This window comes from Hyperolius riggenbachi, chromosome 4 (genome assembly GCF_040937935.1).
Source record: "Hyperolius riggenbachi isolate aHypRig1 chromosome 4, aHypRig1.pri, whole genome shotgun sequence".
NCBI lineage: Eukaryota > Metazoa > Chordata > Amphibia > Anura > Hyperoliidae > Hyperolius > Hyperolius riggenbachi.
In genome coordinates, this window is record NC_090649.1 from 314419217 (window position 1) to 314444362 (window position 25146).

Consider the following 25146-nt stretch of genomic DNA (forward strand, 5'->3'; position numbering starts at 1 on the left):
AGAGGAGGGTGAGCGGGTGGGACAAAGAGGCATATTCCCTGCTGCAGGACATGCCACTATGCCGGCAGGCCTGTGGTCTGCAGGCCTTCCCCAGTTGCCATTGGGCAGCTCTGTCTTTCCCTGACACCACCCCCTGCTGTTTCCCTGCCTCCTTGCACGCTGCTCTGTGTGAGACACACAGAGCAGCTCTTCCAGCGTCATGACCCCAGGGTTCCCAAAAATGAAAGTCTGCCATAGTAGGTCACAGAAGCAGCTGAGAGTGGTAGGGATTGCGTCTACCTGATCAGGTAGCATTGCTTTTTATCTACTAATATGCCCCACCTCAGGTTTACTTTAAATCATAAAAACATTTTATTGCACAACAAAGCTCAAATTGGCATAGAGGAGGGGAAAAACTATGTAAAATTCCATTACGTTTTTGTCTATGTCTTAAACGTATTTTTAAAATTATCATAAATACAATCATTTAACACATAGCAATACCACAATTCCACACCAGTCTCATTAAAACACATATCTTTATTGTATCTGCTAAACAAACTAACCCGTAACCCACATAAAATGAACCACACCAGGTGTAAGGCAGCCTATGCATACATAACCGGCTATGTCACCCATGTCACACACAACCACAAATGACTTGCACACACACTTTCCAATAACTCCTGGGAGTACATGGAGAGGTGCCTCTTTCAATACTCCTTAGGTCTAATATGACAATTGTGGCAGTCCCTTGTGTCAAAATAAAGGATGCTTGATGCAAGCAAATGCTGGCACATTAACCCTCCTGGCGGTCTATTAAAAACCGGCAGGGGGCAGCGCAGCAGTTTTTTAAAAAAAAAAATTGACATGTAGCGAGCTCAGGGCTCGCTACATGATAGCCGCTGTGCAGCGGCATCCCCTCACCCGATTCGATCGCCTCCGGGCGATCTGCGATCAGGAAATCCCGTTCAAACAACGGGATTTCCTGGAGGGCTTCCTCCGTCGCCATGGCGATGGGCGGGATGACGTCATCGACATTGTGACGTCAAAGGGAGTCCCAATCCACCCCTCAGCGCTGCCTGGCACTGATTGGCCAGGCAGCGCATGGGGTCTTGGGGGGGGGGCGGCTTGGTGAGCGGCGGCTAATCGGCGCGGAGCGGCGGCGATCGGAGTGCACAACCAGCTAGCAAAGTGCTAGCTGCGTGTTGCAAAAAAAAAATTATGCAAATCGGCCCAGCAGGGCCTGAGAAATCCTCCTGCGTGGCTTACCCCGAACTACGTTTTGGGGTTACCGCCAGGAGGGTAAAGTAATGAACTCTCCAGCATGAAGTATAGTTACTTCATATCCACTCGAGCGTATCATGTGCAGTTCAAACTGGGGCACATATTGCCGATAACAGCGGGGAGGATTGGGAAAGCAACATAAGGTTTTAAGTGTAGTTGCCTCAGTGGGCTCTCACCACCTCCATCAGGCCGTTGTCCACACTCACAGGTTCTGCTCTTGTCAGCATTGCCTCTGCAGTGAACGGCTGCCTCCTCGTTTACACCGCGCGGGCCGCGCTTCAGCCTCACAAGTCCCACAAGTGTCCAGATCAAACTCCTATGTGGTGGGTGACATCACCACGTAGCTCAACCTCCGTGTTGCTGGAGTGTACAATCTTTTAACCCCTTGTGTACCAGCAGCCTCTGGCCCCTTAAGGGCCAGAGACAGCTTGTACCCCGAAATGGCACATCCCGACTAATCGCTGCACATACCCACAGCTACCGCCAATCTCACCGCTCTCTCCACAGCAGGCCCCTCACTCTGCTGTTGCTATGACATCAGAGCTCTGTGCACCGGTCAGGAGCCGCTTTCTATTGGCTGTTGACCCTGTCCATCAATGTGATTGGCTCACAGTGATCACGCGGTCTGGAGCCAACAAAAGCACCCTCCTAACTGGCTCGCAGAGCTCAGCCGTCATATAGACAGCAGGGCGAGTGAACTGCAGGGGGAGAGAGTGGCGAGATGGTAGGTAGCAAAATCTACCTCCTGTCAGAGCCGTGCAGCCACTTGCAGGAAGTAGCTTTCAACTAACGCGGTCCGGAAGAATTTAAACTAGAGTAGTTTCAAAATATACCTGTGGCTACAATAACAACAACAGTTAATTCCATACACAAAAGCAAGATGTTAGTAAGATGAGAATTTTAGACACAAATTCAAAAGCCTCTATATTCATAGAAGAAACACAACCATTTCTGAAGTTTACACATGCTAATACTAATGCAAATTTCTGTACCCAAATCCATGTGCATTCTAATGTTTATTTATTTTAGCATATGTGATTGCATTCATAGATCCATAACTATTGAACTTGAATATCTTTACATTTAGCATGTCTGTATTCACACATACGACATAGCATACCTGACATACCTAAAGCTTCATATCCAAAATAAATCTGTTACCTTAAATTATTTTGTTGTGATTGTTTTGGGTGACAGTTCAAAAACTGTATAGAAAATTATACTTTAACTCTCCCTTTATGCTTACACAATGACTAAAGTGTTAAAGAACAATGCAAGAATACCATTGCCCTGAGTTTGCAATCTGTGCACCCTCTTCATTAGCACCTTTAATTTGGTAATTTGGTCATAGTTTTTTCATTAACTACTAGCCCTCCCCAGGACGAGTATCCATGTCCCTGAAAACTCCACTTGAGCTCCCAGAGGCATATATACTTGTCACTCACTGTTCCCCCCGTTGCCCCTGTGGCCTCACAAGATAGTACACAGATTGGTGAATGGGAACATGCCTTCCCAAAGCCAATCTAAGTGTCTAGAATGATAATGGTTACTGTTGCAATGAGCAACAGTAATCATTGCAATGTAAACAACAGTAGCTGTCATTTCCTGCTGGCTGGAACACAGCTGGAGCTGCATTCTAACAAGAGAAAGTGGCCTAGTGGCCAAAAAGAATATTACAATAGAAAATAATAAAATATACATTTCCTAACCCATTCTGCTGCCTCCCTGCCTGATGTAACACAATTAGAAAAACATATATATAAAGTGAAAAATAAAAAGACAATACACCTTAGGGACTTCGCTTTTTAAATATGTATGCCATGAGGGTGTATTACTGTTATTTTTGCAAATAAACACTTGTAATTATTGATAGAGTACAATGAGAAAACTGAAATCACAAAACGGAAACAAATTACACCTTTATTTCCAAATAAAATATTGTCCCCATACATTGTACTACGGACATAATTGAAATATTGTAATAACTGGAACAAATGGGCAAATAAAATGTGTGATTTTTAATTACAGTAGCACATTTTATTTCAAAACTATAATGGCTGAAACTGAGAAATCATTATTTATTTATTTATTATCTTATTCTCTTTAAACTGCATATAAAATAATATCATTCTTAGCAAAAAATACCACTAGATAATTTAGGTCTGATAAGTAGTGATAAAGTTATTGCCAAATGAATGGACGCAACGCTGAAATGTGAAAATTGCTCTTGTTTTTAAAAGGGAAGGTCTGAGGAAAAAAATCTACTTACCCTGGGCTTCCTCCAGCTTCTGGCAGCCGTCCCGTGCCTTCACCGTAGCTCCACTTCCATCCGTGGGCTCGGGGTTCCCGCCGGTGCAGATGATGACCTCGCCAAGTCGGCATCTACTGCGTCTGCGTGAGAGCCACTCTTGGTCTTGCTCATGTGGTCTGGAGTGTACTGTGCAGGCTCAAAAGTACTGAGCACTCCAAACCATTTGAGCGTGACCCCAACTGGCGTTCACACAGGCACAGAAGACCAAGCGAGGTTAGTATATGCACCAGAGGGGACCTCAGGCCACTGGCTGTAAGCGGAGCTGCGGCAAGAGACGTATCCGTTGCCAAGGGATGGAGGAAGCCCCGGTTGAGTAGATTTTTTTTTCAAACTCCTCGCATCAGTCCTTTAGGCCTCTTTCACATGCCTGCGACCTGTCATCGGGAATCTGCTGTGCGATGCAATCAGTGGCGGTAGCTATTAATTGAACCCGACGGGAAGACGCCGCCTCCTGGTGGTTCAACGCTCCCGGGTGCGTTGAACCGCAACGCACCGAAATGCAGCACCGGGTGTGAAAGTTAAAATGAAAGTCTAACTTTGTGCTAAAACGCGGAAAAAGGGCTCTGGTGTGAAAGAGCCCTTGAGGGGAAAAGTAGTGAAAGTGAAGAGGCTAAATATGACCAGGCCCACAGGATGTGTTGGGCACAATTGGGAAACTCCATTTATATTTTCACAGGTCTGACATCATGAAAAAATGCTGGTAAATGTATGAACAGTCCAGACTACATTTTAAACACTTCATCTGAACTCTTTTCACGTATTTAACCATGTTCATACTTGAACACTTGCTCAAGAACAGAATAGTGATCATTGACTAACTATATGGTTTAAAATAGCCAGAAAGTCAAAAATAATTAACAGAAAAATTAAAATATGTAGCTAACCAACTGGTATTTTGTGCTTGTTCAAACAAGTTGCAAATGTCAGTTAGGACAAGGATAGGCCAAACAGGGAGAACTGCCTACTAGTTAAACCCACTGGTGACTCCAGATGGGAACTATTAAAAGCCAATAGATGTACACATGGAAGGAAAGACGCACCAGTGGTGGTGTTGCTGGAATTCTACATTTAGGAAGATGTGTGTAACGATCTGCTCAGCTGTCTGCACGGGCAGACAGCTGTTTGTCCATTCCTTAAGTCTGAGGGCTGCAGGTCTCTGGAAAAGAGACCTGTCTTTGCTTTGCAAGTTTCAGACCTGCTCTGCTGCTGAGGAATTTGCATATAATTGTCATGCAAACTGCCTAGCTGCCTCCTTTGAAGGCTTGCAGTATAAATACCATGTGCTCCCAGAATCCTTTGCTGGTCATGAAGGTTTGTTCCTGCAAACACTCCTAGAGTGTCAGCCTTGCTGTCGTTTGCTAAGATTATCTTAGAGTAATTCCTGGGGACTGCACTAGGCATCCCTTCTAGTGCAGTCAGATTGTATTATTTGTACTGCCTATTCTGTCTAGTCTTGTCTGTGCAATTGCACTGTCATCAGCGGTTGGCGATAGTGAATCGTTCTGTCTTGAACTTAGATCGCATTTGCCCTAGCGTTAGAGGCGGTGGATCTTTCTAGTCTGTATCTTGGAGTATAACCTCGGCTGCGGTTGCTGCTGGTTGCTCCTTCTGTCTGTCTTGTTGTGCGGACTGCACTCGCTCTTGCTGAAGAGCAGTGGATCCTTTTCAGTCCTGTTCCTGTGTGCGGATTGCACTTGCTCTTGTGGAAGAGCAGTGGATCCTATCTGACTTGTTCCTGTTGTCTGTTTGTCCGGAGTAAACGCTTGCTGTTGCCTGAGGTAAGGCAACCGATTAGCAAGCGTTTCTGTTATTTGTTTGTTTGTGTTTCTTTGGTTAGTTAGGGTGGCACGCTTATCACTGGGTGCCTAACGCGCGGTGATCGTGCTTAAAGGTGTTCGCTGTTGCGAATGCGTGCGGTGTTCGCGTTTAGCTAGCGTTTGTTATTTTCTTTAAACGTTCTGATCGTTGTTTATTGCTGTGTCTTTCTTGCTACACTTGTGTTCTGTCTTGCTCGGTCTTGTGTCACTATTGACAATCGCCACTCTTGCGATTGCGTTCCCACTTCGTTTCTGCTGTTGTGTGTTCACCGTCGCTGGGGGGCGACTAGATTGGTAGACACACATACCTTCTGTCCCTGTGCTCATTCTCTCTCTTTAGGGGCTATCTTGCCATGTGTTGCTACCCTTCGTACAATTTCCAGCTGGCATCTGTGGCAGCGCAGAGGGTTTATTCCTCTTCACTCCACAGCTCCATCTGCCGGTGGGAATCTCTCTCTACAGGTGCATAGCACCATAGCTGGGTTATACTTAAATACACGTTTGTGGAGCATTTCCGTAGTGTTGGCGCGCGTTCTGTGCGCTGACCACGGAAATAAAATCCCGCAAACTTTGACCAGCCAAACCGAAATTCCCAGTGTAGAGGGAATTTCCAATTTGTACGTTTTTGTCGAATATAGGTCTTATACCTTTAAGAGCTTCAAAAAATTAGATTCTGAAACCAAGGAAGACTTCCTTGCTGAGTGTGTAAGATTTTTGCTGAATCCTACCTTTCAATATATTGATCCGTTCACGTCGGCTCTCCGATTTGCTTATACGCTATTGCAAGGAGATGTGTTTGTGTGGGCTCATGATATTTTGAGAAGCAATTCCTGGGAGGATAATCTTTATCAGTTTCTTACACTAATTTTTTTCCCACTGGTTTAAACTGCCTTCTTTACCACCTATTTTTGATGAGTATGTATCTGCCAATCAGTCAGCTGTTCATTCAGTATATTAAAGGAGTAAAAGAATCTATACATGTTCCTGAGTCCAACCCATATGAATCTTACCTTGATAAAGGCTTGTTTGAGCCACCATTTACCTCATGGGAAATTGGGGCCTTGATTGAGGAATTTGAGATTGATTGGAAGGCGTTTTGCGATTTCTACATCGCAAAAAGCAAAGTGATTCTTTATGCTTGTCTTGATTCGGTGTACACTTTGATTGACTCTGATGAGTGTGATGAATGTGTTGTGGATCCGGTGATTTGTGTGTGGCAGACGATTTTGGATGAATTGCACACACACCAACCAATTGTTTCCAATAAAGAAACACCATTATCGGATGATTGTTCCTGCCTTTCTGGGTTAAAGCAAGTGAGTTTAGACACTGTGTGACCTGAAAAGAATGGGTGTACCTTGATTGTGGACACCTGTGTGAATTCTGGTAGATTCTCGTCTGCTTGTGTGAACTTTGAGTCTGTGCGATCTGATGCCCGTTTCTCAGATGATCCTGCTATGGGGAAAATTCCTAAACTATGCAGCCTCAAGAGTAATGTTGAAATGACTAATAAAGTTTCTCCAGTTGTTGTCATAACTTCTTTTGCAAATGAATCTATGTTTCACTCTGTTCACACCTGTAAAGGCACGTTGCCTGATGACAGTTGTTCCAGCGTTTCTGTCCTGAACACTTTGCAGTCTGGTCCACAGATTGCGGAGGTTTGCGCTCTGAAAGCGTCAGTTTCGCAACCTAAGGCGATCTTGGATTCGCAAATTTTGTGTTCTGTCTCCTTGGATTCTACATTGTTAGCCGAGTCTAGGGGTGAGACAGCGCTTTGGTTTTGCGAATCTGATACTGAGGAAAGTAATGATTTTTCACCCTGTATTCGATGAGTCAAGATTACCTTGCAATGAACCTCCTGCAGGGAGCCCAGAGGCTCCTCTAGGTATTGCAGCTAATTGCATCTGTTGTTTTGCCATTTGCCCTAGCGTTAGAGGCGGTGGATCTTTCTAGTCTGTATCTTGGAGTATAACCTTGGCTGCGGTTGCTGCTGGTTTCTCCTTCTGTCTGTCTTGTTGTGCGGATCGCACTCGCTCTTGTGGAAGAGCAGTGGATTCTTTTCAGTCTTGTTCCTGTGTGCGGATTGCACTTGCTCTTGCAGAAGAGCAGTGGATCCTATCTGACTTGTTCCTGTTGTCTGTTTGTCCGGAGTAAACGCTTGCTGTTGCCTGAGGTAAGGCAACCGATTAGCAAGCATTTCTGTTATTTGTTTGTTTGTGTTTCTTTGGTTAGTTAGGGTGGCACGCTTATCACTGGGTGCCTAACGCGCGGTGATCGTGCTTAAATGTGTTCGCTGTTGCGAATGCGTGCGGTGTTCGCGTTTAGCTAGCATTTGTTATTTTCTTTGAACGTTCTGATCATTGTTTATTGCTGTGTCTTTCTTGCTACTTGTGTTCTGTCTTGCTCGGTCTTGTGTCACTATTGACAATCGCCACTCTTGCGATTGCGTTCCCACTTCGTTTCTGCTGTTGTGTGTTCACCGTCGCTGGGTGGTGACTAGATTGGTAGACACACATACCTTCTGTCCCTGTGCTCATTCACTCTCTTTAGGGGCTTTCTTGCCCTGTGTTGCTACCCTTCGTACAATTTCCATCTGGCATCTGTGGCAGCGCAGAGGGTTTTTTTCTCTGCACTCCACAGCTCCATCTGCCAGTGGGAATTCCCCTCTACTGGTGCTTTCCACCAGAAGCTGGGTTCTATCATTTGACACGTTTGTGGAGGACTTCCGCAGTGTCAGTACATATCTTGTGCGCTGACCACGGAGATAATTCCACAATCGTTACAATGTGGCAGAAAAAGGGAATGTGCTGCACAAGTGCCAATTTAAGTTAATTCCCATCATGTCTAATACAGGGACAAATTAGTGGCATCTACTTCTACAATAATAAAGGTTTGGACTTGGAGGGGGGAGGCTTACCAGATGTACCAGAGAACTTTACTGTCACGACAAGCTGCATGTTTGCTTGTCTACAATGGTCAAAGATGTACTGAAAACTTTATCCCAAAAGTTAAAGCAGTTTGCTTTTATTTGGTTCAGGAGCCCATAAAATCATGGGGAAGATTGCTGACTTGCCAGTTGTCCTAAAGACAGTCATTCCCGAAAGATAGTAGGCCACTAAAGGTCATTGCTAAAGAAGCTACTAACCACGTCATGCATCGCAAACAATTTTAGGGCATGGTGGGAGGTCTCAAGCAAGGAAATGGAAGGAATATGTTTATTTCCTTTTAAATAATGCACATTGCCCGGCTGTCCCTGCTGATCACCTGCCTCTAATACTTTAGGCCATGGACCCTGAACAAGCATGCAGATCAGATGTCTATGAAAAATCTGACAAGATTAGCTGTATGCTTGTTTCAGGCGTGTGATTTAGATCCCACTGACCAGAAAGATCTGCAGGACTGCCAGGCAACTAGTATAGTTTAAAAAGGAAACACATATGGCAGCTTCCATAAGACTCTCACCTCTGGTTCCTGTGAATAAGTATGATGCAGGTTTACATTTGCATGTCTTACTCAATCCCTGCAGGGATAAGGCTCCTATGCCTTTCACAGAGATTGCATAAAAACAATCACCAGATGTCAGATGAGAAGGATGCAGAATTGGAATAAAACTGCAGGCAGATATGAATTAAAATATTCAGTACGTCATAAGTTTATTTATATGAAGAAAGTTCTAATTGCCATTATACTTTATATTACAAAGCTAAGCACAGTGGTTTGTTAGTTGAACAATGAAGGCTGTCACATTATTTGTCTTCTTTTGCTGTTTTGTAATGATGAGTATGTGTTTCTGATTTATCCTGTATCTGCAGAGCTATTTTTATCCCTTTACAGCAAAGCTATTTGTGTAAGGAAATCAGCCAGACTCCCTACCCCCATGGCTGTGAGAGAAGCTGTAACTAACACTGTGAATTGTCTTTGAAAAGCAAAGGTTTAAATACAGGGAAGATGTGTATATACAAAATGGGATGTCTTCACTAAAAATGTAAAGATATGCAGACTAATGTAATACACAAAGTGTAGCCTATGATCCCAAAGGGTCTCAGACAAAAATCTATTGTATTTTGTAATGTATAGAAATTATTGAAGGACTTCTGGATCTTTAAAGCCAAATCCAAGAATTTATATACAGTAAACCCATGTTTAACCTTAATACTTACACACCTCAAATTACTAGTGTGATAGAGTTAGGAAAGTCCTTGTTGAAAGCACTAAAAAAGCAAAAATTTGACTTTCTTTCTTTACTATTCCAGGAGAGGGAAAACTGCAACACCCTGAAGTAATGACAATCATGTGGTAGCTATTTGGGTTGTGGGAAAACAATGTCTAGGATCAAGACCATGATGATACCCCACCTTCCTTACCTCTTGATCTGGGTCTGGGGAAAGGCAAGAATGGGACGGTTCTCATGATGACATCAATCACAATTTTATAAGGAAATCCTCTGCCACATACTTCATGACCAGTGATGATCACTAGAGATAGCCCGAACCTCTGATTTTCGGATCGCGAACCTCAATGACTTCAATGGGGAGGCAAACTTTGAAAACTAGAAACATTTATGCCGGCCACAAAAGTGATGGAAAAGATGTTTCAAGGGGTCTAACACCTGGAGAGGGGCATGGCGGAGTGGGATACATGCCAAAAGTCCTGGGGGAAAAATCCGGATTCGACGCAAAGCAGCGTTTTTGGGGCAGAAATCACATTGAATGCTAAATTGCAGGCCTAAAGTGCTTTAAAACATCTTGCATGTGCATACATCAACCAGGGAGTGTAATTAGAGTACTGCCTAACACTGACACACCAAACTCAGTGTAACGCAACGCAAACAGCTGTTTGCGTAGTGACGGCCGTGCTTGACTGGTGCGCACCATGGCGAGATTGCTCTTCCTCACTCAGTGATGTCAGGTAATGTCTGACTGCCTTATCAACTTTCAATGGTTCTTTCTCTACCATTGTTAAAGCTTACATCTATTTTTTTAAATACTTGTTCTGCTTGCTGTTCAGTACCTGCAAAGAGAATCTTTTATGGAGGGCAAGTCTGCCTTTGTGAGTGACGACTGGTAATGGCCGGGGAATCCTTGTTTCGATTCCGGTCCAGAGTGGGAGCCTAAGAAACGGCTACCACCACCACACATCCAAGGAATGCAGCAGGCATGCTGTGGGCAAAGAAGCAGGAATGGCTACCACACATCCAAGGAAGGCAGCAGGCATGGCATGCATGTCCTGAGGTAGTGACCAAAAACAACAATACAGGAGGACTTTCAAGGCCCTGCTGTATATGACACTGATAGACTGTACTCCTGTAATGAGAATCTGTTATGGAGGGAAAGTCCGCCATCCATTCAAGTGAAAGGTATGCACTGACTGCCAGGTATAATGAAATGTGCAGTCAAAGATGCAGTGAAAGGTATGAAGTGACTGCAAACAGCTGTTTGTGTAGTGACGGCCGTGCTAGACTGGTGCGCACCATGACGAGAGTGCAGGTGATGGCAGCTTTCCAGCCCATATGGTCGCCGGGCTGAGGTAGCTGAATGACAGAACAGTGACTGTCCTGCTGATCAAATTTGGTCTGTCCACAATGAAGCAACAACCTTATTATCTTTGGTGTACCACCCCCCGAGACACTCATATAGCCGATGGTCATTGCTTCATTGTGATATGCAAGCCCCCTCACCACGGCAAGGTAATGATCACGAAGAGTAATGGGCACATGTACATGCCTTTTGTTTTGTTGTTGCAGCTGCACTGCAACCAGAAAAATTAGGCAGGCATGAACACGCACCAGAAAAATTATTATAGCGGCCGCTGCTAGCAGCAACCTTAAAAATTCCGGAATCCTCCTGGAGTCCTGGACCCTGTTGGTGGTGCCGGAGAAGGCAGTCAAGTGGCCTGCGGGCAGAGGTGCTGTGTGGGGAGTGACTTAGTCTTCGGGCAGGCAGCCAGTCACACGGCGTGCAGGCAGAGATGCTGTGTTTGGGGACTGACTTAGTCTTTGGGCGGGCAGTAGCCCTCCGGGATCCATGCCTTATTCATTTTGATAAAGGTGAAGTACTGAACACTTCTGTGACTTAGGGCTACTTTTCTTCTCTTCGACAATGTCTCCAGCTGCACTGAAGGTGCTTTCTGACAGGACGCTTGAGGCAGGGCAAGACAGAAGCTGGATGGCAAATTGGGACAGCTCTGGCCATAGGTCAAGCCTGCACACCCAGTAGTCCAAGGGTCCATCTTTGCTCAAAGTGTCTACATCCACACTTAAGGCCAGGTAGTCAGCTACCTGCCGGTCCAGGCGTTGGTGGAGGGTGGATCCGGAAGCGCTAAGTCGAGGCGTTGGACTAAAGAATGTCCGCATGTCCGTCATCACCATGAGATCGCTGGAGTGTCCTGTCCTTGCCTGCGTGGACATGGTAGAAAGATTACTGGCAAGGGTACCTTTATTGCGTTGTGCTGTGACATCACCCTTAAACGCATTGTAAAGCATAGTTGCCAGCTTGTTCTGCATGTGCTGCATCCTTTCTGCCTTCTGATGAGTTGGTAAAATGTCTTCCACTTTGTGCCTATACCGAGGGTCTGGTAGTGTGGCCACCCAGTACAGCTCATACCCCTTGAGTTTTTATTTATACGGGGGTCCCTCAACAGGCTAGACAGCATGAAAGACGCCATCTGCACAAAGTTGGATCCAGACATACTATCCATCTCCTCTTGCTCTTCCTCAGTGGCATCAGGTGAGTCCTCCTCCTCCCCCAGCCACGAACAATACCATGGGAACGTCGAGCAGCACAAGCCCCCTGCGACACCTGCTGCAGTTGTTCTTCTGCCGCCACCTCCTCCTCCAAAGAAACACCTTCATCATCATCCGAGTCTGACTCCTCTTCCCCACACGACTCTTCCTCCTCCCTCTGTGCTGCCGCAGGTGTTGAGGAAACATCTGTTTCTGCTGAAAATTGCTCCCACAACTGTTCCTCCCATAACTGTTCCTGTTCACGCTCCTCCACAGCTTGATCCACCACTCTACGCACGGCAGCACGCTCCAGGAATTAAGCATACGGGATAAAGTCACTGATGGTGCCTTCACTGCAACTCACCAGGTTGGTCACCTCCTCAAATGGCCGCATGAGCCTGCATGCATTTCGCATCAGTGTCCATTTGTTGGGCCAGAACATCCCCATCTCCCTAGATTGTGTCCTTTTACTGTAATTGTACAGGTACTGGGTGACGCCTTTCTCCTGTTCTAGCAGGCAAGAGAACATGACCAGGGTCGAATTCCAGCGAGTTAGGCTATCACATATCAAGCGTCTCACCAGCAAGTTGTTTCTCCGGTGCATGTCTGCAAAGCGTGCCATGGCCGTGTAAGACCGCCTGAAATGCCCACACAACTTCCTGGCCTGCTTCAGGACATCTTCTAAACATGGGTACTTTGACACAAATATTTGATTGACTAGATTCAGCACATGTGCCATGCAGGGTACATGTGTCAGCTTTCCCAAATTCAATGCGGAAATGAGATTGCTGCCATTGTCACACACCACGTTGCCGATCTCCAGCTGGTGCGGGGTCAGCCACTGATCCACCTGTTTGTTAAGAGCAGCCAGAAGAGCTGGTCCAATGTGACTCTCCGCTTTGAGGCAAGACATGTCTAAGATGGCGTGACACCGTCGTACCTGGCATGCAGCATAGGCCCTGGAAAGATGGGGCTGTGTAGTTGGAGAGAGGAGACTGCAGCATCAGTAGAGTTGAACTGCCATTCAGCCAAGAAGGAGGAGGAGGACGACAGCGAAGAGGATGTAGCAGGAGGAGAATGAAAGGAGGTGGCAGGAGGCCTGCCTGCAAGCCGTGGAGGTGTTACAAGTTGGTCAGCTGCACAGCCACGTATTCCCTGCTTGCCATTGGTCACCAGGTTGACCCAATGGGCTGTGCAAGTAATGTAGCAGCCCTGACCGTGCTTGGAAGACCAGGCATCCGTGGTCAGGTGGACCCTTGACCCAACGATGTGTGCCAGAGATGACACCACTTGCCTCTCCACTTCACAGTACAGTTTGGGTATCACCTTTTTAGAGAAATAATTGTGGCCTGGCATCTTCCACTGCGGTGTCCCAATGGCCACAAATTTACGGAAGGCCTCAGAGTCCACCAGCTGGTATGGTAACAGCTGGCGAGCTAACATTTCCGCCAAGCCAGCTGTCAGACGCCGGGCAAGGGGGTGACTGGCAGAAATTGGCTTCTTCCGCTCAAAGATTTCCTTCACGGACACCTGGCTGCTGTGGGCAGAGGAGCAGGAATCGCTCAAGGGCAGAGGCAGAGTGGAGGAGGGTGGTTGTGAAGGGAGAAAGCAGCTGAAGATGCTGCACCTGAAGGAGGAAGAGGTGAAGGAGAGTGGCTTTTCTTTTGTGTGCTGCTTTTGCTCAGATGCTCTTCCCATTGCAGTTTGTGCCTTTTCTCCATGTGCCTTCGTAAGGCACTTGTCCCTATGTGGGTGTTGGCCTTTCCACAACTCAATTTTTGGAGGCAGAGAGAACAGATGGCATTGTTCCAATTTGAGGCAGACACACTAAAAAAATTTCCAAACCGCTGAGCCCCCCTGGGGTGATGGCACTAGCAGCTGACGCTGAAGGGCATGTCGGCTGGCTGTCTATAGGTGGCGATACATGCCGCCAGACACTGCCACCAGCTGTTTCTGATAACGAGCTCCCCCTGCTTCTTTCAGGAACTCATCTCCTCCTACTCTTCTCTGACTCCCCCTCAACTGTCCCCCTGTTCATCTCCTCTATTGGGAACATACGTGGGATCCGTATCATCGTCATCATCATAATCATCCTGCCCAGTTTCGCTTGCCTTAGACACCTCCAAAACTGCACCAACAGCAGGTACTTTATCATCCCTCTCCACACACGTTACGTCCATAGTGTCGCCTAACTCAGACATATGAGGTGGTGTAACTTGTTTAGCGCCTTCATCTGGTTGTACCAATAATGGCTGTGCATCAGTGATTTCCTCACCAAATAACTCCTGCAAACTGCCAAATGTAGCAGATGTGGTGCTTGTAGTACCACTGGTGGCTGTGGAAGGTGAGGTGTTCTGTGTTAAATCGTCAACCCCGCCCTGACAATCTTGGGAGTTGATGGGATGTGCCTTCTTCTGAGCACTGTACTTTGGTCCAGGGCAGCACGAAATCACATCAGCACAACCTCGCACAGACCTGCTGGGTGGCCTTCCTCTGGGTCTGCCTCTACCTCTGCCTCTACCTGTATTGTCAATTTTGTCCATATCGGGGGGATGAAGTGAAAGGTATGCACTGACTTGACTAATACAATGTGCAGTCACACAGGTGCAGTTAACAGGTATGCATGGAGTGGTATATCACACTGTGTGCACTCACATAGGTATCTGGGTGCACTGAACACAACAGGTAGGTATATGCAGTGATGAGGTGGGTGCACTGAACACAACAGGTAGGTATATGCAGTGATGAGGTGGGTGCACTGAACACAACAGGTAGGTGTATGCAGTAATGGGTATTACAATGTGCACCTGTTACACACAGACAGGTAGCGGACAGGAACAGTGACACTGCATGCGCTCAACTCACGTGGGTAGGTGGGTGCACTGTGAACAACAGGTAGGTAGGTATATGCAGTAATGGGTATTACACCTGTCACACACAGACAGGTTGCGGACAGGCACAGTGACACTGCGTGTGCTCACATAGGTGGGTGGGTGCACAGTGAACAACAGGTAGGTATATGCAGTGATGGGTAATGTGCACCTGTCACACACACAGGTAGTCACTGAATGTGCAAGGCCTGGCAGTGGCACACACAGTAGGAATTATCAAGGCTGTCTATGCAACACAAGTGTCAGTGGGACACAGAAAAAAAAAATAGATCACAAGAACAAGATTAGCTCTCAAAAGAGCTGTTGTGGGGTGCTATTTTAGCAATAAGAATCAGCAAGGAGCAAGCTAAGAAGCCTAAAAGAGCCTAACTAATCTTTCACTATGAGAGAGTCTGCAGCAGCTGTCCCTTCTCTATTTACTGCAGGCACATGAGTGAGTAAAATGGCCTGCCTTTTATAAGGGGGTAGTGGCTCCAGGAGGGAGTGTAGCCTGATTGGCTACAATGTGCCCGCTGACTGTGATGTAGAGGGTCAAAGTTGACCCTAATGGTGCACTATGGGGGAGAATCGAACTTCCGGTAAAGTTTGCGGTTCTCCGCGATCGCGAACCCCTAGAAGTTCGCCTGGAGCCATACGACGGCAAACCGTTCGGGCCATCTCTAATGATCACCAGATTAAATACGAATAGGTTTTATTCGGATTTCATCCAGGTAATTAAAGCACCTGTACGGGTGGGTAAACTTACCCAGCAGGCATCTTCTTTAATCCGCCCCACGGCACCTCCCACTCTGCGTTCCAAATGCGTCACGTGACTACAAACACTTCCTCATTCAACCCGGAAGGAGGAAGTGTTTGTAATAATGTGACCGGGGCTTGGAACGCAGTGTGGGAGGCACCGTGGGATGGATTAAAGAAGATGCCTGCTGGATAACTTTAACCCCCCCCCCTCGCCCACCTGCACAGGTACCTGTATGAAATCCGAATAAAACCTATTCAGATTTCATCCGGTGATTATCACTGGTCATGACTGGTCTTTCTTATTAGGACAACTTCTGCAACATTTAGAGTATAGAGTGTCAAAATGTGGGGGCATTGCAATTTTTCCAGGTTTTTTCTTTTTTTTAAAAAAAGTCTGATTGCTTCTGGACAACTCATAAATATGCATTGGCTCTGTATTATAATCAGAATATTGCTTAAAGGGAACCTTAACTGGCGTGGAAAAAATAATTCACTTACCTGGGGGCTTTCCCAAGCCTCCTGCAGCTGTCCTGTGCCCGCGCCGGTCCTTCGGTGCCCTCCGGTCTCCCTCCGCCGCTAAGTTTCGTTTTCGGACGACTGCCAGTCGTCCTCGGGCAAAGCGTCATCTTCTTCCGGATTCCCCGTCGTAAAGAGCCGTAAAGCGCGTCCACATGACGCGTTTGGCGTCACGCAGACGCGCTTTACGGCTCATTTAGTTCTTTCTTGTTTTGTACTTGGTCTTTAGTTATTATCAACATAAAGATAAATTAATTTCACTGCTGAACAATATTGTTGTCGATAATTGTATCTTTAATTAGAATGTTCCCTTTCGTTCCTCCTTTCTCTAATGTCTAGATTTTATTGCAAATTATGAAAGACAACGTAATAATAATATGTAATTTACATGTGTATGGGTACACACTAGTTGGCAAAATACAAGATGTACTGGACTCTTTTCATACTAACTAGATGCGGTGTAAAAAACAAAGAATGATGTAACTTTTATTGTAATAATGCTGTTTAAATGTTTATTTGCACACTATACAAATGTTAACGTTGACTTATGTTTTTCTCTTTGCCTTACAATAAAGATGTTTTTTTAAACTAATAAAAGTCTGCCTTTTATAATACTTTGTGTGTGCAGGTATGAGTACGGTTAACCAAAACACGATTTCTCTACTTAAATTATTTATTGACTTATACATTCTCTGTTGGATGTTCTTTTCCTAAGTGCATTATTTTCTATTTTATAACATAAAATTCTAGCATGTAACGTTTTCAGTTTCTAGCCTCAAGGCTTTGTATGTTTGCAGGGTGGAATAATTATAATAAAAAAAGATTTTCTTCCTTTGTACAAACTGAAAGATCCTGAGGTAACAGCGTAGAAAAGCATATTATGTTTGGCCAATTGAGCCACAAAACAATAGCAAAAGTGATGCCTTGAAATTTTGTATTTAAAGTGCTAAATTAGATGCATTTTATATCATCCTGTCACCTAATTTTAGAACTCAGCAGCATTAAACAGTGGTGGGTTCCAGGAATTGCATAGGGCCCATAGAGTGTATACCGCCCAAGGGCAAGAGCTACCTAAAAACTTTATTTTTGTTAAAGTTTAGGCAAAGCAAGAAGTGTTGATTCCATTGCTTACTACTGCAGGTTAGAGATAATCAATTTATTCCACAGAAATTCTCCTCATGGAAAATTCTTGATGCATGAAGTGTTTAGGAGATGATTCATTTGTTAGGCTCTGATTGGTTGACCATTATTATGTGATTGGCTTTCCACTTCCGTGTAGTCTAAAACAGGAAGGAGATGTACATGATTAGAGAATCTCTTATCATTAGGTCATATACTTTTCCCCAGTTCTCTGTTAGGAAAATGTCTGTAGGATAATTTGCTCATCTGAACTAAAGGCATATTGGTGTAGATATTTTGTTAAGAGTTTTCAAAATGTTGTAAAAAACAGAGCAGGAGCGCAATAGCGAACAGTAGCAGCCAAGGTCAGGAAAAATGGAAGAAAATAATGAAGCACCTGGCGCTTACAATAATGGTACAGATCAATATGATCAAGTTTGTCCGTCCAGCGAAACTGCGCACTGCAAATACTCGTGGACAACAATTCCTGAGAGACAGTTCATATGTGTGGCACAGTACCTTGTGGAAGTATAGGAATACCTCCCTATCAGTGTGCAGCATCCTCCGTATATTGCGTACGATTGTACGGGGTCCGCATGGATAGCGGAGCTGAATGCATGCGGATGGTCGCACGGAGATGCGGAAACCGTCTCCTTCCCCTTCCGCCAGTGGTGATGTCGCTGCCCGCAGTCAAATGTGTTCCAGGACTCTGCTGGCTGGTTCCTGGTTATGGGGATGCAGAGGGGACAAACACCATAGTGCAGACTGCTCCCAACGTTGACAGACCCACATAAAGTTGCACTTACACATAAATTCTTGTGTTTATTGCATATCTAAAAGTATTCCCAAACCGGATTTCGGCCATATGCCTTCGTCAGGGGATCGCTAAAAGGAGAAAACACAGTAGAAGTCGGTATATGTAATAGAAGATATAATGTCTTGTCCTTTTTGTTCATCATGTTGCAATGTTCAACTTGTTAAGGGGAATCATACGACATTTGACTGACAGATATAATAATATGGTAATTTGTCATCTGCCAGATGCGAATCTGATTTACCAGGCAACAACTAGAAATCTTTAAAGAATATTTTAAAGTAGCATAATGTTGATAATATATAAGCTATGAATATACATTAAAGCACTTTTTAAATGGTATATTAGAATATGATACAGATATGAGGTTTGAATTTCCAATGAACATCCAGGTCAGAGATAATAGGAGACCATACATGATCATGCCTTATTGGCCTGGATTTATAATACCACAGTATGCTATGCTTACTAGAACCATGTCATATCAAGGCATGCTTGTTTCAGGTGTGTGATTCAGCCACCACTGCAGCCAAATATCAGCAGGACTGACAAGCAACTGGTGTTGTTTAAAAGGAAACATCCATATCCCTCTCCGTTAAGGTTACCTTTAATAGAGGTAGCAAACAATACATGAAAAGTTACAATCAAAGAGTGTAATTGTTATTTATAGCAACATGGTTTCCATAGACTATTTTAGTTACACAGTGTTCTGTTTGCAATAGTTATAATGCATCTATTAATATTGAAATGCCATGTAACATACTATAATAAGACCTATGTCACAGGAAGCTTGTGGGACAAAACAAGGGGTGGGACAACTAAAAGCCATGTAATATTGGGGATGGCTTCTCTTTGTGTTCCCTTGCACAATTTTCCTGCACTAAGCCAAAGGATTGCAATGAGTAATCATTCAGCGCTCATAGTAAACTCTACTAACCTTATAGTAGTTTCTGACACATGCTATGGAAGACCTGCGTTGTAGAAGTAGCATGAGGCTTCAAAAAAGTTATGTGTGGGGAGAAGCATGCCTACACCACTACAACTCAACAAACACAGTGGGGGTCCCTGCATTATCCTCTCAGCAATCTTTAAGAAATCTTTTTTTGACTTAGTGGATGGAATTCTTTGCAATGTTGCCATCTTCACAGATGATGTAAAATTATGCAGAATTATCAACACTAAGAAGGTTAGTGACATATTGCAACAACATAATCTTGACAGCATATAGCAGATTAAATATAATACATGCAAAGGTCATTCATCTTGGACAGCCAACAGCAGTGCACCATACAAAATACATACAGCTGGGAAAATCAGACCTTGAGAAGGATTTAGGAATACTGGTTGATAATAAGTTAAGCAACGATATTCAATGCCCAGCAGCAACAGCTTAGGCCAACATGTACCTGGAATGCATTAAAACAGGAAATGCTTTGTATTGGTCTTTCACGTGAAATTCCAATAAAATTGATGCAGGTTTGTGGCAGTAATGTGACAAAATGTGGAAAACTTCAAAGGGGACAAATACTTTTGCAACCCACTGTATGTATGGCTAAACATGTGCTGCACGACTAACGAGTGTCAGCGTATGCCTGGCACTGCATTGGGGCATCTTCGGTGTTTATTTACACTGGTCCCCACTGGTCCTCAGCCAACAGTAGGTTGAGCAAAATTTCCCTCCACCTCCGACATACACTGTGCAGTGTCCTGGTCCTCAGGACAACCAGTCCATGTTTCACAGGAAGTGAGACTTCTGGAAGGGGCCGCAGAGCTTAGCTATGTTTTAGACCGGAAGTTTTCCCCTCTTGTCACAGTGGTACGCGTGACCAAGCATCAGCTAGACGTGAAACGGCCGGCACTCCACCGCTCTGAGCCTCCACCCACCTTCTGCACCGCTCACCCTGAACAATCTGGACACGTAAGAGATGTCCAGCATCACACCAATCACACCCTTGTTTTGTATTTGAAGTATTCGCCATGACTGTATACATTTAGATTGTTATACCACGCCAGTAAAATTTGAATGACGGAAGGTGCACGCTTTCTCTTTTTCTTGTGATTACTAAGATCACTAATTGTATCCAGGGACCTTTTTTCATGTATGCAGGAAAGACATTGTGGGACCCACTTTAGTTTTGCAGCCAAAGAGAACTTTGTACTGTATTTTCTTAACCTCAGAATAAAAAACCCTGCGCTTCAGAAGTTGGATGAATCACAGTCCCCCATTCCAGTGATTTTTGTTTGTTTTTTTGCTTGAAGTCAATGTGCATGGGGAAAAAAACATTTTCAAGAAAGTTAATATTTTCTTAAAAAAAATGTATACAATATTGTGAAAAATCCAGTATATTTTTGCAAAAATGTTGAATCTGGAAGATGCAAATTTTGATGCAAAAATGTCTAAAACAAATAAAATCCCTAATAACTGCTCATATGCAATGTCAAAGTAATCAACTTCAGCATTTGTCCTCCAATGCTGGTTATTTCGATATACAGAACATTAGTTCAGCAGCAAGGAATGTTAAAGAGACACTGAAGCGAAAAAAAATATATGATATAATGAATTGGTTGTGTACTATGAATAATTACTAGAAGATTAGCAGCAAAGAAAATATTCTCATATTTTTATTTTCAGGTATATAGTGTTTTTTCTAACATTGCATCACTCTATAATATGTGCAGATTACACAACACTCAGCATTCAAAATGAGTCTTTCAGAGCAGTCTGTGAAGTAATGACCTCTCCTCTAGCAGAGGAAAAGTAAACAGTTCAAATACAGTTGAGATAATAAAAGTCAGATAACAGCCCTCTCCACGACTAAGTTAGTCAGAGAGCTTAATAGCTTTTTTGCATAGAGATAACAACTGGAGTTTCTCAACTCTTCCTGTACTGGAAACAATTACACTGATGTATCTGATCTTAATGTTTTTTTTCTTAGCTGCACTACACATACAAATCATAATATCATCATTTTTTTTTCGCTTCAGTGTCTCTTTAAGGAGATTCCACACTATATGCAATATCATACTGTATAAATGTCATTTATGTAATACAAATGTATTCTTAACAGAAGTCACTACTCACCTGGTGCTAACAAATCACTGCTCCACTCAACAAGGTTTTATTTGTGGACTTCTTTAGGTGCTGCTGCAAGAGAGAAAAAAAGAAGGTATTTCTAATCAAATAAATTCTACTCCTTACCATGTATGAGTTTTGCCCCTCATATTAATGCATGCACATGCTATTACTTTTTTGCAATATAATGAAAATTAAAATTGCAACAAATGAAATCACAATGGAAATAAACATGCAAACCGTAATTTGAAAAATAAAATCTATTATTAAGAATAAACAAAATGGAAGCGCGGCGGTTTGTCCGCAGCAGAATGCGTCCAGCGCGGCGGTTTCTCCGCAGCAGCATGCGTCTGGTGCGGCTGGGTCTGTTAGTTCACATAGGCTGAGGAATGCGCGCGCTGAGAGGCAGAGCCTTTATGTCAAACAGAGAGGGATCAACTGACCAGGTAGGTCAGCTGATCTCAAGGCAGCTGACTATTGGTTGATCACATAGGGGTGGCGCTAGAGAGCGCTGCTCTATATATAGTTACTGCTGGTCACTTTCAGGTTGTCTGCCATTGCGAACACTTATGTGGAAGCACTCAGACCTTAGTCAGATCCAACAGTGTGTTAGAACCAGGAGGACCTGGGAATTCACACTGAGCCAGATTACTTCTGTTTGTTATTGTGTTATTATTCTGTTATACCTCAGACTAGTTCCAGGGTGTCGAGACCACGGACCTCACACCCAGACTAGGGACTCTGTAATATCATTCTGTTATACCTCAGACTAGTTCCAGGGTGTCGAGACCACGGACCTCACACCCAGACTAGGGACTCTGTATTATCATTCTGTTATACTCCAGACTAGTTCCAGGGTGTAGAGACCACGGACCTCACACCCAAGATTAGGGACTCTGTGTTACCATTCGGTTATTCTCCAGACTAGTTCCAGGGTGTCGAGACCACGGACCTCACACCCAAGATTAGGCATTTGTTGATATCTGTTATGACCTGTTGCAGTTCTGACTTTCCCTCTGCTTTCTGATTCGGTACCTCGCATATCTGATTACCTGTTGCCGAACCCTGCTCGCTTAGGATACCGAATCAGTCTTCTGTCTTTGTACCTTATCTGTCTGTGTGTTGCCGACCTGGCTTGCCCGACCTTGAGAGCTATCTCCCTCTTTAAAGTGACTCTGTAACAAAAATTACAACGTTTTTTCTACCATCCTACAAGTTCCTAAACCTATTCTAATCTGTTCTGGCTCACTGCAGCACTTTGTACTATCACGGTCTCTGTAATAAATCAATGTACCTTTCCCCTGTCAGACTTGTCGGCCTGTGTCTGGAAGGCTGCCAACTCTTCCGTGCTGGTCTGTTCCTCTATGCACACTCCAGTGTGTGTTTTATTTACATAAGCCAGCAGCTTCTCTGCTATCTTATCAGTGATAGAAGAAAGCTGGATAAAAATCCTCCTCTGTTAGGCTGTGAAAGTAGCTGGCTGACACATACTGAGGAATTACAAACACAGGCAGAGCTGTCTGCAGGAAGCCTGTAATGTTCAGTGCATGAGAGAAGAAGGGGACAGAAGGTAAACACACAAATGATCTTTTGAGATTCAAAAGGAAAGCTGTATACAGCCTGCTTGTGTATGGATGTATTTTCTATGTGTGGACATATTGTACATCAATCTACTTCCTGTTTTGGTGGCCATTTTGTTTGTTTATAAACAAACTTTTTAAAACTGTTTTTGACTACTTTTGATGCGGCGGGGAGCGGCGAAATTGTGACAGAGGGTAATAGGAGATGTCCCCTAACACATAGGTTCTCAACGTGTGGTACGCGTACCCCAGGGGGTACTTCTGAGGGTTCTAGGGGGTACTCGGGCTTGATTATACTTAACCAAAAATAACAAATTTAGAGTTTTAGAAAATGATAAATCTTATTTAAACAGCACCAAATTAGTATTTTAGCTAATTAAAAGCAATAGTAAATGCTTGGAAATGGTTTAGAACCAATTATAATGTACTACGAATAAATATATATTTGTCAAGGAGTACGTGTGATAATGTTTACCATGCTAGGGGGTACTTGGTGAGTACAGGGTTTTAAAAGGGGTACATACCAATAAAATGTTGAGAAACACTGCCCTAACACACTGGTATGTTTACTTTTGTGCGATTTTAACAATACAGATTCTCTTTAAGAGATAGTCTCCAGACCTGGTAGTGACTACCACCTTCAGGTGTCACTCACTAACAGGTTCCGCCTACCTTACCCTGGAACTCCACCCCTTTGGAGTTCTCAGGCTACTGGAAGGTCTCTGTTCCTCCCAAAAGGCAGTATCGCCCGTACTGCCAAAGACCACCTGCTCCTCGGGTGGTCTTTCTCAAAGTTATTACTGTTGCATCAAACACTCACACTATATTGGATTATCGGTGATTCTGCAGATCATCAATAATCAGGTATAATCTGTATTCTTGGTGATACTGCAGATCACCAATAATCAGATTCTCTCTGTGTGCTGACACCGATCGTTACAAGGAGAAGGTGTAAATCAAAACAAATCAAAAACTATATCCCACTACGCCATTACGCAATGACAGTGACAGTGAAGCATACTTTTTATTGACTCTATGCTTCACTGTATACTGAGTGTATGTGACTCACTGCACAAATAACATGCAGCACTATTTTCCCACTCCTTTGCACTGCATTCCTGCTGTCCCAGCCAGGTGAAAAAGCCTTATAGCTTAAAAATATATTCTTGGAAAGTTACCAGCCACACACGTTTTAAGAATTTTCTCTAGCTACCTAACTACTCGCATATATGAATAAGTCATAAAACTGAAGAAAAACACATTACTAGCATTATTACTTTAAGGTGAACTGTATTATCTTTCAACACAGCACGGTGCCTACTTAAGCAAGTGTGAACAGGCTTCTTTTGACTTCACTCCAAGAGACCAGGTATTTTTTTAACAAAAAAAAAGGTTTCCAAATTATTTAATGAAAACAGAATTAAAAAAATAATTCAGTTTACTTAATTAACTAGGATGACACTTATTTAAAACACTAGTGACCTAAGCCCGTTTAAAAATGGGCTCTAGGTCTGTCACCACCGTGCGCGCACCCGCCCGCACGCTGCGCTCAAGCTCAAGCTTTAGGACTGTCCCAGTAACAACTAAAAAGTCATAGTATTTCTTCATAAGAACTGGTATATTAAGGCTTTATAGTGGCTTTCCAGACGGAATTCTACAACAATTTCTTCATTATGGCTGGATAGTGTACTGGTTAAGGGCTCTGCCTTTGACATGGGAGACCAGGGTTCGAATCCTGGCTAGGTCAAGTACCTATTCAGTAAGGAGTTCAAGGCAAGACTCCCTAACACTGCAGGGTGGCCTCCTGAGCGTGTCCCAGTGGCTGCAGCTCTTGAGCGCTTTGAGTCAGACAGGAGAAAAGCGCTATACAAATGTTCAGATTATTAATATTATTATTATTCATTAGTTACTGTAGCTTTTAACATATAGGCATCTTTAAAAACCGCTTGCCGCCCGCTTCACGCCAGTAGGCGTGGCCGCGGCGGTAGCCCCAGGACCAGCTAACGCCAATTGGCGGAAAGTCCTGGGGCAGCAGTTTACGGGAGATCGCGCGCACGGTGCGCGCGCATCTCCCGCTTGGTGGGTGGAGCTGAGCTCCGCCTTCAGTCTCCGAGCGGCGATTGCCGCTCGGGAGACTGTTACACGGTGAAACCGTCGTGTATTTACATGTGCAGCGCTGCGATCAACTGGGGACAGCCGTGTGACACGACTGTCCCCATGGGGGACAAGAGAGCGATCGGCTCTCATAGGCAGAAGCCTATGACAGCCGATCGCCGTGATTGGCCGGCTGGGGGGAGGGA